We start from the raw sequence: 13,700 nt of genomic DNA on the forward strand, positions 1-13,700 counted from the left end.
TTATCTTCATGAACAATAGTACGTGATACTGAGCAGTGCACCACAGGCCAACACAGATTCAGGAAGAATCAGGAGAGGCCATTCTTGTTCATGGTTGGGTTTTAACCCTGCACAGAATTCTATCCCAAAACCTTTAATGGACTGCAACATGAGCAGGAAAAGGAAACTCTTGGGGCCAGATATGTTTCCAAAATAAGAAAAAAATTTCCATTTCCAATTTAGAAATATAATGGTATCATAATTATATCAATACCCTAGAAAGACTGAGACAGTATCCTTTTTTATAATTTTTTTAAATGTCTATTAATTTTTGAGAGAGACAGAGCACAAACAGGGAAGGGACAGAGAGAGAGGGAGACACAGAATCCGAAGCAGGCTCCAGGCTCTGTGCTGTCTGCACAGAGCCCAAAGAAAGGCTCAGACTCACAAACTGTGAGATTCTGTTCCAAGCTGAAGTTGAATGCTTAACAGACTGAGCCACCCAGGCACCCTGAGTCAGTATCTTAATGTTATCATGAGATAAAAATGTCTGTGTTCGCCCTAAGTGAGGTAAACACTGCTGGGATTTCAGAATTGTGCTCAAAGGGTTTGAGGATCTGCATCCAAGCACTGATTTATAAAGGGAAATCTTTTCAGTTTCAAAGAGAAGTATTTTTGGCATTTTATACTTGTTCTTGACAACCTAAGATTTTTTGTTATCCAATTGTTCTCCTTCAAAGCCATAGCCAACCACCAGAACACTGTGATTCAGGTTTTCACTGCTGCTCTTTGGATCATAGTAGATACCTGGAAAAGGAAAATTCAATGTTGGGTTGAGAACACCCCAGATACACGTGATAGTAACTCAACCTATCAACCATAGTTTGGGAAACATTTCAAAACTTGTTAAAATGACACAAAGGCAGATAATATTTAAAAGACATCTTTTTTGACGATGCTAATAATTTAGGTTCTCATCTAATACTGGAATAAATACAAAGTGGTGCACTCTCGTTTTTAAACAAGTGGATAAGGGCACCTGGGTGACTCACTTGGTTAAGCATCTGTCTCTTAGTCTCTGTTCAGATCACGATCTCACTGTTCATGAGATCCAGCCCCACATCAAGCTCTGTACTAACAATGTGGAGCCTGCTTAGGATTCTCTCTCTCCCTCTCTTTCTCTGCCTCTCACATGCTCATGATCTCTCTCTCTCTTTCTCTTTGTCTCAAAAATAAAGGAATAAACATTTTTAAAAAGTTAAAAAAATAGATACATCTGGGTGGCTCAGTTGGTTAAACCTCTGACTCTTGATTTCAGCTCAAGTTATGATGTCATGGTTCGTGAGTTCGAGCCCCACATCAGCCTCTGCACTGACAGTGTGGAGCCTGCTTGGATTCTCTTTCTCGCTCCCTCTATCTCTGTTCCTCCCACACTTGTGCTGTCTCTCTCTCAAAATAAATAAATTAATTTAACAAATTTAAAAATAAACAACTAGACAAGAGGCATAAACAACCATTTGTGAAAATCTTCTCATTCTACTTTGAGGATGTCAGCCTAAGGAAAAGCACAGAACACAAAATTACTTGAGCCAAGGGCTTTGTTCCAATTTTTTGTAGTAAAATCATTCAGAAAATTTGAAATATGTAATAATTTGTAAAATGGAAAGTAAGGTAAGGTATACTGATAGAATTATGTCATCTTTAAGTATACTTATGAAGTGCTGAAAATATGGGGAATATAGATCCAGTCATGTCAATGGATACATCAGGCACAAATATTACATGTACAGAATGAACAATTGTGTTAAATCCAAACCCAGAAAAATTCTACATTAAATTCTACATACCAAAGAGTCAATCTTGTCATATATCATGGTGGTTTTCCCACTTCTCTGTCCACATTTCTACATAGATAAATGTTTACCTTTTTTCTAGAACTAGAAAGAATATAAAGTTGCATCGATAGCAACAGAGATGGGCCCCACACTTGCCTCTGTGATCATAATCTCCCAGCCCATAGACTCCCAGGAGACAGTCACATCAGCAGCTGAATATTCTGGATTGTGTGAAAGGCTGGATTCATCCTTTCAAAGGGAAAGGGAAAGAGACCTGATCACTATGATCCACCTCCAGGGGAAAATGAGTGCAAGACAGTTTGTAGCTGAATGGTTTTCAATTCAAGTTGGGTATTAAGAATCCCAGGACCTGAAATGCTATTGGTTGTTTTGAAATGAACAGTAGAAGGTGTCTATTTAAATAAGAAATTCATGGTCTACCTGCCCTGAGAAATTTTTCATTCTGGAGAAATCTGTACTATATATAAGACAGCATGTATATCACCACATAGCAGAGATGTAGGAACAGTAATATGGTAATATGAGCAGAGAACTGTGCAAGGCTAACAAATTTTAATGACAGTTCTGAAAGTTTGCAGATACTAAGACTACAATCTAAAATGAGAATATTAAATATGAAATCTCTGCTTCCTGAAAATGCTCAACTTTGATAGGAAGATCAGGAGCTCTGTTTACCTGTGCAGGATAAGGATAGGACCTGTCTGAGCCCAGGACTCCATTCTCCTTAACATACTGGAAGACACAAACCACTAGGCCACCACTGAAGCCTCCATTGCCTTTAGACAGAGAGCAGTCCACCAGGTTCTGCTCACTCAGAGAAACAAGTTTACCAGTTTTCCGGAACATCTGTCCTTCAAGGGCACCAGTTGCACTAAAAACCCAACATAAGCCACAAACCTAATTATAAAGTTCTCAGTCAACAAAACAAATAGCAAGATTTGAGAGCATCCCATACATCTGAAACTCTGTTAAAACATAGCGAACTGCACATTGTTTCTCAGCCTACCATAGCAAGGACATTGATTCCTTTTGCCTTTATTCTTGAGAGGAACCTGCTAAATATTGTCACACCTGATCCTTCACGGGAGTTACATAGCCTTTCTCTCTCCAGTCCACAGATGAAGGGAACTCAGCAAAGAGAGATGCTCAAAATGCTTTCCCCTTCTTGTGCTTCTGGATTTGAGGGCCATTCGTCACATGCCTGAATTCTTCATTGGTCTTCAAGAAAAAGGAAATAGAATGTTAACAAGCAGGAGATTTTTTTTTGGTATAGTACCAGGGAGATGAAGCACAAATGGTCAGCAATTCATGCCACACTCACCATGTCACCAATGTCACTCATTGCCATCATGAAGCTATGTTTCCCTTGGTCATATTCCTGATTGTGCTGTTCAATCATTTTTTTATTCCTGTCACTCACTCCTCTCCACCCTTTTTCATCCTGCAGAAAAACAAATAACCTATCATCTTTATTTCTTCTTGTGTGTGTGTGCTAAAGATCTAATTTTATTTTATATTTTAATTATCTTTTATATAATTCCAAGTTAGTTAACCTGCAGTGTAATAATGATTTCAGGAATACAATTTAGTGATTCATCACTTACATATAACACTCAGTGCTCATCCCAACAAGTGCCATCCTTAATGCCCTGAACCCATTTCGCCCATCCCCACCCTTAACACCCCACCAACAACCCTCAGTTTGTTCCCTGTATTTAAGAGGCTCTTATGGTTTGTCTCCCTCTCAGTTTTTATCTTATTTTTGCTTCCCTTCCCCTATGTTCATCTGTTTTTATTTATTAAATTACACATATAAGTGAAATCATATGATATTTGTCTTTCTCTGACTGACTTATTTTGCGTGACGTAATTCACTCCAGTTCCATCCATGTTGTTGCAAATGGCAAGATTTCATTTTTTTGATCCCCAAGTAATATATTCCAGTGTGTGTGTGTGTGTGTGTGTGTGTGTGTGTATACATACATACATACATACACACACACATATATATATGTGTGTGTGTGTGTGTGTGTATACATACATACACACACACACACACACACACACACACACACACACACACATATATATATATATATATATATATATATATATATATATACATACACCACTTATTCTTTATCCATTCATCTGTCGATGGACTTTTGGGCTCTTTCCATGCTTTGGCTGTTGTCAATAGTGCTGCTATAAACATTGGGGTGCATGTGCCCTTTCAAATCAGCACTCCTGTATCATTTGGGTAAATGCCTAGTAGTGCAATTGCTGGATGGTAGGGTAGTTCTATTTTTAATTTTTTAAGGGACCTCCATACTGTTTTCCAGAGTGGCTGCACCACTTTGCATTCCTACCAGCAGTGAAAAAGTGTTCCTCTTTCTCTGTCTCTTCACCAACATTTGTTGTTGCCTGAGTTGTTAGTTTTAGCATTTCTGACTGGTGTGAGATGGTATCTCATTGGGGTTTTGATATGTATTTCCCTGATGATGAGTGATGTTGAGCATTTTTTTCATGTGTCTGTTAGCCATCTGGATGTCTTCTTTGGAGAAGTGTCTATTCATGTGTTTTGCCCATTTCTTCACTGGATTAGTTGTTTTTTGAGTGTTGAACTTGATAAATTCTTTATAGATTTTGCATACTAACCCTTTATCTGATATGTCATTTGCAAATATCTGTCAGTTACCTTTTAGTTTTATTGATTGTTTCCTATGCTGTGCAGAAGTTTTTTTATCTTGATGAGGTCTCAATAGTTCATTTTTGTTTTTATTTCCTTTGCCTTCAGAGACATGTTGAGTAAGAAGTTGCTGTGGCCAAGGTCCAAGAAGTTTTTGCCTGTTTTCTCCTCGAGGATTTTGATGGCTTCCTGTCTTACATTTAGATCTTTCATCCATTTTGAGTTTATTTTTGTGTAGCATGTAAAAAAGTGGTCCAGGTGCATTCTTCTGCATTTCGCTGTCCACTTTTCCCAACACCATTTGCTGAAGAGTCTGTCTTTATTTTATTGGATATTCTTTCCTGCTTTGTCAAAGATTAGTTGGTCATGTTTGTGGGTCCATTTCTGGGTTCTTTATTCTGTTCCACTGGTCTATGTGTCTGCTTTTGTTCCAGTACCATACTACTGTCTTGATTTGTATTTTAGCTTTAGTTTTGTATTATAGCTTGAAGTCCAGAACTGTGATGCCTCTGGCTTTGGTTTTCTTTTTAAACATTACTTTGGCTATTAGGGGTCTTTTCTGGTTCTGTACAAATTTTGGAATTGTTTATTCTAGCTCTGTGAAGAATGCTGGCATTATTTTGATAGGGATCCCATTGAATATGTAGATTGCTTTGGGCAGTATCGACATTTTAACAATATTTGTTCTTCCAATCCACAAGCATGGAATGCTTTTCCATTAGTTTGTGTCTTCTTCAATTTCTTTCATAAGCTTTGTATGGTTTTCATTGTATAGATTTTTTTACCTCTTTGGTTAGGTTTATTCCTAGGTATTTTATGGGTTTCAGTACAATTGTAAATGGTATCAATTCCTTGATTTCTCGTTCTGTTTCTTTATTATTGGTGTATAGAAATGCAACCAATTTCTGTACATTGATTTTATATCTTGTGACTTTGCTGAATTCATGTATCAGCTCCAGCAGTTTCTTGGTGGAGTCTTTTGGGTTTTCCATGTAGAGTATCATGTCTTCTGCAAAGAGTGAGCGTTCAACTTCCCCCTTGCCAATTTGGATGCCTTTTATTTCTTCTTGTTGTCTGAGGCTAGGACTTCCAACACTCTGTTGAAGAACAGTGGTGAGAGTGAATGTCCCTTGTCGTGTTCTTGACCATTAAGGGAAAAGCTCTCAGTGTTTCCAAATTGAGGATGATATTAGCTGTGAGTTTTTTGTATATGGCCTTTAAGATATTGACCTATGTTCCTTCTATCCTTACTTTCTTGAGGGTTTATCAAGAAACAATGCTGTGTTTTGTCAAGTGTTTTCTCTGCATCAATGAGAGGATCAGGTGGTTCTTATCCTTTCTTTCATTAATGTGGTATGTTACATTGATTGATTTGCAGATACTGAACCAGCCCTGCATCCCAGGAATAAATCCCACTTGATCGTGGTGAATAAATCTTTTAATGTATTGTTGGAACTTGTTTGCTAGTATCTTGTTGAGAATTTTTGCAACCATGTTCATCAGGGAAATTGGTCTGTAGTTCTTCTTTTCAGTGGGGTCTTTGTCTGGTTTTGGAATCAAGGTACTGTTGGCCTCCTAGAACAAGTTTGGAAGTTTTCTTTCTATTTCTATTTTTTTGAGCAGCTTCAAAAGAATAGGTGTTGACTCTCTTTAAATGTTTGGTAGTATTTCCCTGGAAAGCCATCCTGCCCTGGACTCTTATTTGTTGGGAGATTTTTGATTACTGACTCAGTTTCTTTATTGGTTGTGGATCTGTTCAAATTTTCTATTTCTTCCTGTTTCAGTTTGGTAGTTTATATGTTTCTAGGAAGTTGTCCATTTCTTCCAGTTTGCCCAATTTGTTGGCATATAATTGCTCATAAGATTCTCTTATTATTGTTTGTATTTCTGCAGTGTTGGTTGTGATCTCTCCTCTTTGATTCATGGTTTTATTTATTTGGGCCCTTCTCTTTTTCTTTTTGATCAATCTGGCTACAGGTTTACAGTTTTGTTAATTCTTTCAAAGAACCAGCTCCTAGTTTCATTGATCTGTTCTACTGTTTTGTTTTGTTTTGTTTTGTTTTGTTTTGTTTTTTTATATCATGGCTTTCTGCTCTAATCTTCACTAATTTCCCTTCTTCTGCTGGTTTTGGGCTTTATTTTCTGTTCTTTTTCAATCTGTTTTAGGTGTAAGGTTAAGTTGTATATCTGAGACCTTTCTTCCTTCTTTAGGAAGGCCTGGATTGCTATATACTTCCCTCTTATGACTGACTTTGCTGCATTTCAGAGGTTTTGAGGTGTCATGTTTTCATTTTCATTGGTTTCCATATACTTTTAAATTTCCTCTTTAATTTCTTGGTTAACCCATTCATTCTTTAATAAGGTATTCTTTGATCTCCAAGTATTCTTGGTCTTTCCAAATTGTTTCTTGTTGTTGATCTTGAGTTTCATAGCATTGAGATCTGAAAATATGCAAGTCATGATATCAATCTTTTTGTACTTGTTGAGGGCTGATTTCTGAGGCAGTATGTGATCTATTCTGGAGAATGTTCCATGAGAACTCGAGAAGAATGTGTATTCTGCTGCTTTAGAATGAAACATTCTGAATGAATCTGTTAAGTCTATCCGGTCTAGTGTGTCATTCAAAGTCATTGTTTCCTTATTAATTTTCTGCTTACATGATCTGTCTATTGCTATAATTGGGGTGTGGAAGTCCCCAACTATTATGGTATTATTATCCATGAGTTGCTTTATGTTTGTGATTAATTGATTTATATATTGGGTGCTTTCATGTTGGGTGCATAAATATTTACAATTGTTAGATCTTCTTAGTGGATAGACCCCTTAAATATATTATGATGCCCTTCTTTATCTCTGGTCACAGTCTTTATTTTAAAATCTAGTTTGTCTTATATAAGTATGGCTGCTCCAGCTTTCTTTTGACAACCATTAGCATGATAGATGGCTCTCCATCCTCTTACTTTCAATCTTATAGTTTCTTCAGGTCTAAAATGAGTGTCTTGGACTCAACCTATCGATGGGTCTTGTTTTCTTATCCATTCTGATGCTTTATGTCTTTTGATTGAAGCATTTAGTCCATTTACATTTAGAGTGAGTATTGAAAGATATGAATTTAGTTCCACTATATTGCCTGTAGAGTTGGTGTTTCTGGTAATGTTCTCTGGTCTTTTCTAGTCTTTGTTGCTTTTGGTCTTTGATGTTTTATCTTTCTCCACTCAGAGTCCTCCTTGAAATTTCTCACAGGGCTGGTTTAGTGGTCACAAATTCTTTTAGTTTTTGTTTGGGAGACTCTTTATCTCTCCTTCTGTTTTGAATGAGAGCCTTGCTGGTTAAAGAATTCTTGGCTGCATATTTTTCTGATTCATCACGTGTAATATATCTTGCCACTCCTTTCTTGCCTGCCAAGTTTCTGTGGATAAGTCTGCTGTGTACCTGATATGTCTTCCCTTATATGTTAAGGACGTTTTCCCCTTGCTCCTTTTGTAATTCCTTCCTTGTCTATTTTGTGAATTTGACTATGGTATGTCTTAATGGTGGTGGGTTTTGTTGAATCTAATGAGAGATCTCTGTGCTTCCTGGATTTTGATGTTTGTGTCCTTCCCCAGATTAGGAAAGTTTCCCACTATAATTTTCTCACATATACATTCTGCCCCTTTTTCTCTTTCTTCATCTTCTGGGATTCCTATGATTTGGATGTTATTTCTTTTTAATAAGTCACTGAGTTCTCTAATCTTGTATCATGATCTTTTGCCTTTGTTTTCCTCTTATTTTCTGCTTCACCATTCGCCATAATTTTATCTTTTTTTAAACATTTTTTTAAATGTTTTTATTTATTTTTGAGACAGAGACAGAGGATGAGCAGGGGAGGAGCAGAGAGAGAGGGAGACACAGAATCTGAAGCAGGCTCCAGGCTCTGAGCTGTCAGCACAGAGGTCAACACAGGGCTTGAACTCAGACTGTGAGATCATGATCTGAGCTGAAGTTGGATGCTTAACTGACTGAGCCACCCAGGTGCCCCTCCATAATTTTATCTTTTCTATCCCTGATTCACTGCTTTGCTTTGTCAATTATTGCCATCGTTGCACCCATTTGAGATGGTATCTGTTATAGTATTTTTATATTTTATTTCTTTTATCTCTACAAAAAGGGATTCCCTCGTATCTTCTATACCTTTTTCAACCCCAGGTAGTATTCTTATTATTATGGTTCTCAATTCTAGTTCAGAAATCTTGTTGATGAGTCCCTGTCATTTCTTCCTGTTCTTTCTTTTGGGATGAATTCCTTCATTTCATCATTTTGAAGGGATAAAAGGAATTAATAAAGTAAAAAAAAATGAAATATGAAAAACAAAGCAAAAAAACAAATAAAGAAAGCTAGGTCCTAGCTGTCTTTCAGTCAGATTGTTGAAAGAAGCATGAGAGAATAGAGAAAAAAGGGAAAGGAAAGAAAAAAAGGTAACAAAACATTTAAAAGTTAAAAAAATGTATAATAAAGAAAATGAAATAGAGAAAAAATTTTAAAAATAAAAGATAAAGTAAAAAAAGAAAAAAAAATTCTTTGTATATCCAAAAAAGAGAGAGAAAAGAAAACAACTTAAGCAAAAACAGAGGTACATAAAACGAACAAGTAAGGGAACCAGCAAGAAAGAATGACACCTGAATGAAGTTACGTCCAGTTTCTCCTAGAACTGAAACTATGAAGCATTCTACAATCCATAACCTTTTAAAAATTTTTTAATGTTTATTTATTTTTGAGAGAGAGACACACACACACACAAAGTGTGAGTGCGGGAGAGGTAGAGAGAGAGAGGGAGACACAGAATCTGAAGCAGGCTCCAGGCTCTGAGCTGTCAGGACAGATACTGACACAGGGCTTGAACACACAGACTATGAGATCATGACCTAAGCCGAAGTTGGACACTTAACCAACTGAGCCACCCAGGTACCCCAACAGTCTGTAATCTAACCAGGTGGAGTGACTTGTGCTGATCTTCTGGAGGGTGTGCTTGGAGGGGTCAGTTAGGCAGGACTTGGTTTAACAGCTCCTTTCTTCACTAGGTGGCGCTGCTTAGCTTACTGGGATGGATCAGTGTGAGTGTGTGCATGCGCATGTGTGAGGTAGCTTCACCTAGTTCCCTAGTCTCTGGCACAGGAATTTTGTGTTCTTACCCACCCGCGATTAAGCATCCCTCCTTTGTCTCAGGTCTTTGTCCACTCCCTGTATCTATCTTGTCCATGTGCAAGCTGTCTGACGTCCAGGCGGCACCACCCTCTAGAGTTTTATCTCAGTTGGGGCTGTGTTTCAAAATCCCCTAATTCAGAGAACACTGTGGTTTGTATCCATGCCAAATCTCTGGGGGAGGGTCTCGCTGAGCAAGGGCCAGGTGCCGCCTTGCCCCAGAAAATGTGTGTGCAGTCATGCAGTGACAGAGGTTCAGAGATTATGACAAACCACAACACACAGCAGGAGCCAGGTTTACTGCAGTCTGGCATCTTTATCCCAATAATCACAAACTTAGCTACCCTCTGTGGTCCACTGGGATCTTTGGCCTCTACCAAATGCACTCCAAGCAGGGGAACCGCTTCTTCCCATGTGGCACACAGATCAGTCAGACCCCACTGCCTGTTCCTAGGGATTTGCCCTGCTTCCTCATCAGAGCACAGCCAGGAACTGAACTCTGAAATTTCACCCTGCTCTCCACTCTTTGTAGAATCCTGGTGGTATTGAAACCGTCTTCTTTCTCCCTGTAAATGATTTTGGGGAACAGATTTCTTGTTCAGTCCCCTGCGAGTATTTTCACTTTCTCTTTCTCTCCAGCTACTTTCAGGGAGAGCGCTTTTAGTACATGATCCCGATGTGCAGCACTCTCCCTATTTCTCTTTCTCTCTCTGTTCTCTCTCCATGAAAGTGGTTCCCTTCCCTCCAGGGCTTTCCTCTCCCCCACTTGACTTCTCCACACCATGGACCTGCTGAGTTCTGTAGCTCAAGTTATGCAGATTGTTGCACTAATCTTCAGATCAATTTCCTAGGTGTTCAAAATGGTTTGGTGGTGATGTAGCTGCATTTCAGTGATGAGACAATTCAGTGTCCATGCTGTTCTGCCATCTTAAATCCTTCCCTATGATCCTTATTTCTATTTAAAACCAACTCACCTGCTCCAAGTGGATGTGCTCACAGAGGAGGAGAAAACATAGCCAAAGATGGCCTGATGCTTCTGGGATCTGTTCCCCAGCAACCACAGAGCAGGACATATGCCCACATTGTGCACAGCCATGGTGCCCTGCTTATTGCCTTGGTAAGAGTGGGTTCAGGAAGCTACTCTCTGCTCTGAACTCCTACCAACATGGAACGTTCTCTGCAGGGGTCCCTCTGGACAGGTTAGATGTTACTCCATATAGCTTCCCGTGTGTTGCCTTCCACTGGGATCAATGTGCATCAGAGCTCTGATTGAGTTGTGGAGCAGCTGAAGCTATTCCCAAGAAAAGGGCAACAAGGAAGAGAGAAGAAGGAAGCTTATCTCAAAACTTAAGAAAGAAAAACACATGAGTTTCTGATTAAACCAAACCATCTAAAAAACCATCCTCTTTTCTTCTGAGATGTTAGAGCCACCACGGTGGAGAACAAACATTGAATATATCCTCTGACATGTTTGCACAGGGCTGGGGAGGAAGGTTGAGGATGTGGGTTGTGCAGGGGACTTGCCAAACTGTTCCCTGCCCTGAGACCACCGCTGCCTCCAGGGCATGTGGACAGGGACACATGGCACTGCCTTCCCACAGTCCAGCTCTAGGGGTGTATCATGGGGCCACTACCTTTTGGCGGCAGTTCCAGATGGCCCCGCCCCTCAGGATTGACCCAGTCACAGGTGCAGGTCCAGGTTAGTTTAGGGTCCCAGGCTATGCATTAAGGCCCTGGTTTTCCCAGGGCCAGCCCCCCCTCTCACCCCACTGTGTGTCTTAATGTGATTGTCTCAGCCTGCCTGTGCACAGAGCCTCTGGGTTCTGCCTACTGGCAAGTGAAAAGGCTGGGTCTCACTTGCCCAGGGCAAGTGGTATGTGACTCAGTTGACCTGGAGAAGGAAAAGTTGGGGAACTAGAGACTGTGCTTGAGGAGAGGTCCATACCTTCCCTGGGGACCCAGATCAACTAATTACCCCTAATTCATGTGCTGGTAGGTGGTTCATGATTAGAAGTCACTTGGGAGCCCCAAGTAGGTTTCCAGCCTCAGCCTACATGTCCTTTCGTCCTAGAGTTTTGGATTAAAATCTCCCTGAGCACTGAGAACACCATAATCTAGTCTAGCAGTTCCTGATTATCTCAGGCAAAGGTGGGTGCAAGTGGAGGAGGCAGAACCCAGAGACAGATTTATTATCACTATTTCAGGATGGGATGCTTCTGGATTTTGGAAGAATCTGGAGTGTACTGTCAATCCCCAGTTTCCCAAATCCTTAGAAGGAAATGGGCACATGGGAAGGGTGGCCAGGGAAGGCGTGGTAGTCTGTAATTCTCCTTTCCTGTGTCTTCCAGGCTGGGATTCTTCTCCCTTATTATGTCTTTCTCAAAGCCAACAGAAAGGAGTTCTTTTCAGACAAATATGGTTTAATAAAAGGAGGAAAGGTGGAATGTAGAAACTGCTTTTTCCTCCCCATTCTCTGCATTATGGATGTTCTTCAGTATCCAATGAGCTTTTCTTGAGATTTAATTTAAAAGCTTCAGAAAGACATTTATTTCAAGCAAAAAAGTATTTACCGGGAGACCATTAATTTGCCCTCTGATGACCGGTTTTGCTCTCCTTATAAACAGGATTCCACACATCTAGACAGTGGTTCAGGACCTCCTTCTCTAGACCTACGTTCATGAGACACCCCAGTGATATTCCTCACACATTGTCTCCAGCACTTCTCTGTTCCAGGAAAGCAGTGATCAAAGGGATTCTGTACACAGGCTGAGTCAGGGCTGGGTCAGCTGGGCCATTCTACAGCTCTCCCGTTGTGGAGCCCTGGCAGGCTCTGCAACATCCTCAGCCTCAGTTTCCTCAGTGAGGACAGGGAATAATAATTAGGTTTTCCTCAGAGGATTCTTGTGAAGATTAAATGAGATAATACATATCAGGCATGAGCATACAGTAGGGCTAATTTACTACTGCTTCCTTGTGAGGGCTGTTGAAAAGAAATCCACAGGCCCAAAATGATGTCGCTTAGGTTAAGGGCCCAAGTCCGGAAACCAAGACTTAATACCTAACCCAACTGCAGGTTCAACACTCAGCAAGGTAACCTTGAAAGAGTCAACCTGGAATTTCCTGGTCCACACTGGGGAATCTACTAAGAGCACCTCTGCTCTTCGTAGCAGGGCCACCTTTTCCAAACAATGAATTCCTTACTAATAAACTCCTTACTTCTTCTTTTTATGCTTTTTTCTCTGCCTTTTAAAACATTTCTTTTGTTTAGCTCAGGGAGGGGCAGGGAGAGAGGACAAGCAATTCCATACTGTCAGCACAGAGCCTGACTAGCGGCTCTCTCTCAGGAACCATGAGATCATGACCTGAGCTGAAATCAAGAATCTGATACTTAACCAACTGAGCCATGCAGGTGCCCCTGTTTGTCCCATTTTTAAATCAATTCCTCCTGAGCCCAGGTGACAAATAAAAATTCACATTATCCCTTCCTTTCCAAGCCCAGACTTATTGGTTATGGATCCTTTTTCCCCTAGGAATAACTATTTCCTTCTTGTCCCTCTGGTTTTACATCCTCAGAAGGTGGCTTGGCTTTCCACTTGCCTGGGCTCTCTCTTCAGTTATCTTTGGGAGTGGCTCTAGCTCTTGTCAAAGTAGTACTGTTTACACTCTCTTTGAGGATGTCTTTTCAGATCCATGTTTAATCTGCCAGAAATGTTACCATTTTTCCTGGCTAAAACCTGATAATATATTTTTAAAATTTTTAATAATTCTATAGTAAAAAATTTTGGCCAAATTAAAAGCTGCTAAGGAATTTTTTCATTTTTCTTTTTTTTCATTTTTTAATTTTTAGGCTTTTTCTGTTAAGCAAAATTTACCTGGAAGAAGACTTTCTCACAGATGGATGGGTGTGTCAGTCCTTTGACTGTTATTAAAGCAACAGGCCAATTCTTTGAGAAGCTAAAAACAGATGTCCTTGTCTTACAGATCTAGTCTTCATTGGA

The 13,700-nt window shown here is 39.8% G+C and overlaps 1 protein-coding gene and 1 pseudogene across 1 annotated transcript in view; both read right to left on the minus strand.

Annotated features, from left to right (window-relative positions):
* LOC106971464 (procathepsin L-like) overlaps positions 1 to 2,934 on the minus strand; it is a 298,037-nt gene extending 295,103 nt beyond the window's left edge. Inside the window, exon 1 of the mRNA XM_053205181.1 lies at positions 2,907 to 2,934. The gene's annotated coding sequence lies outside the window, so the exon portion shown is untranslated. The remainder of the gene's footprint in view (positions 1 to 2,906) is intronic.
* Positions 683 to 10,997, minus strand: LOC106971448 (procathepsin L-like; annotated as a pseudogene).
* Between the last annotated feature and the right edge of the window lie 2,703 nt (positions 10,998 to 13,700).

Source organism: Acinonyx jubatus, chromosome D4, assembly GCF_027475565.1.
Source record: "Acinonyx jubatus isolate Ajub_Pintada_27869175 chromosome D4, VMU_Ajub_asm_v1.0, whole genome shotgun sequence".
Lineage (NCBI taxonomy): Eukaryota > Metazoa > Chordata > Mammalia > Carnivora > Felidae > Acinonyx > Acinonyx jubatus.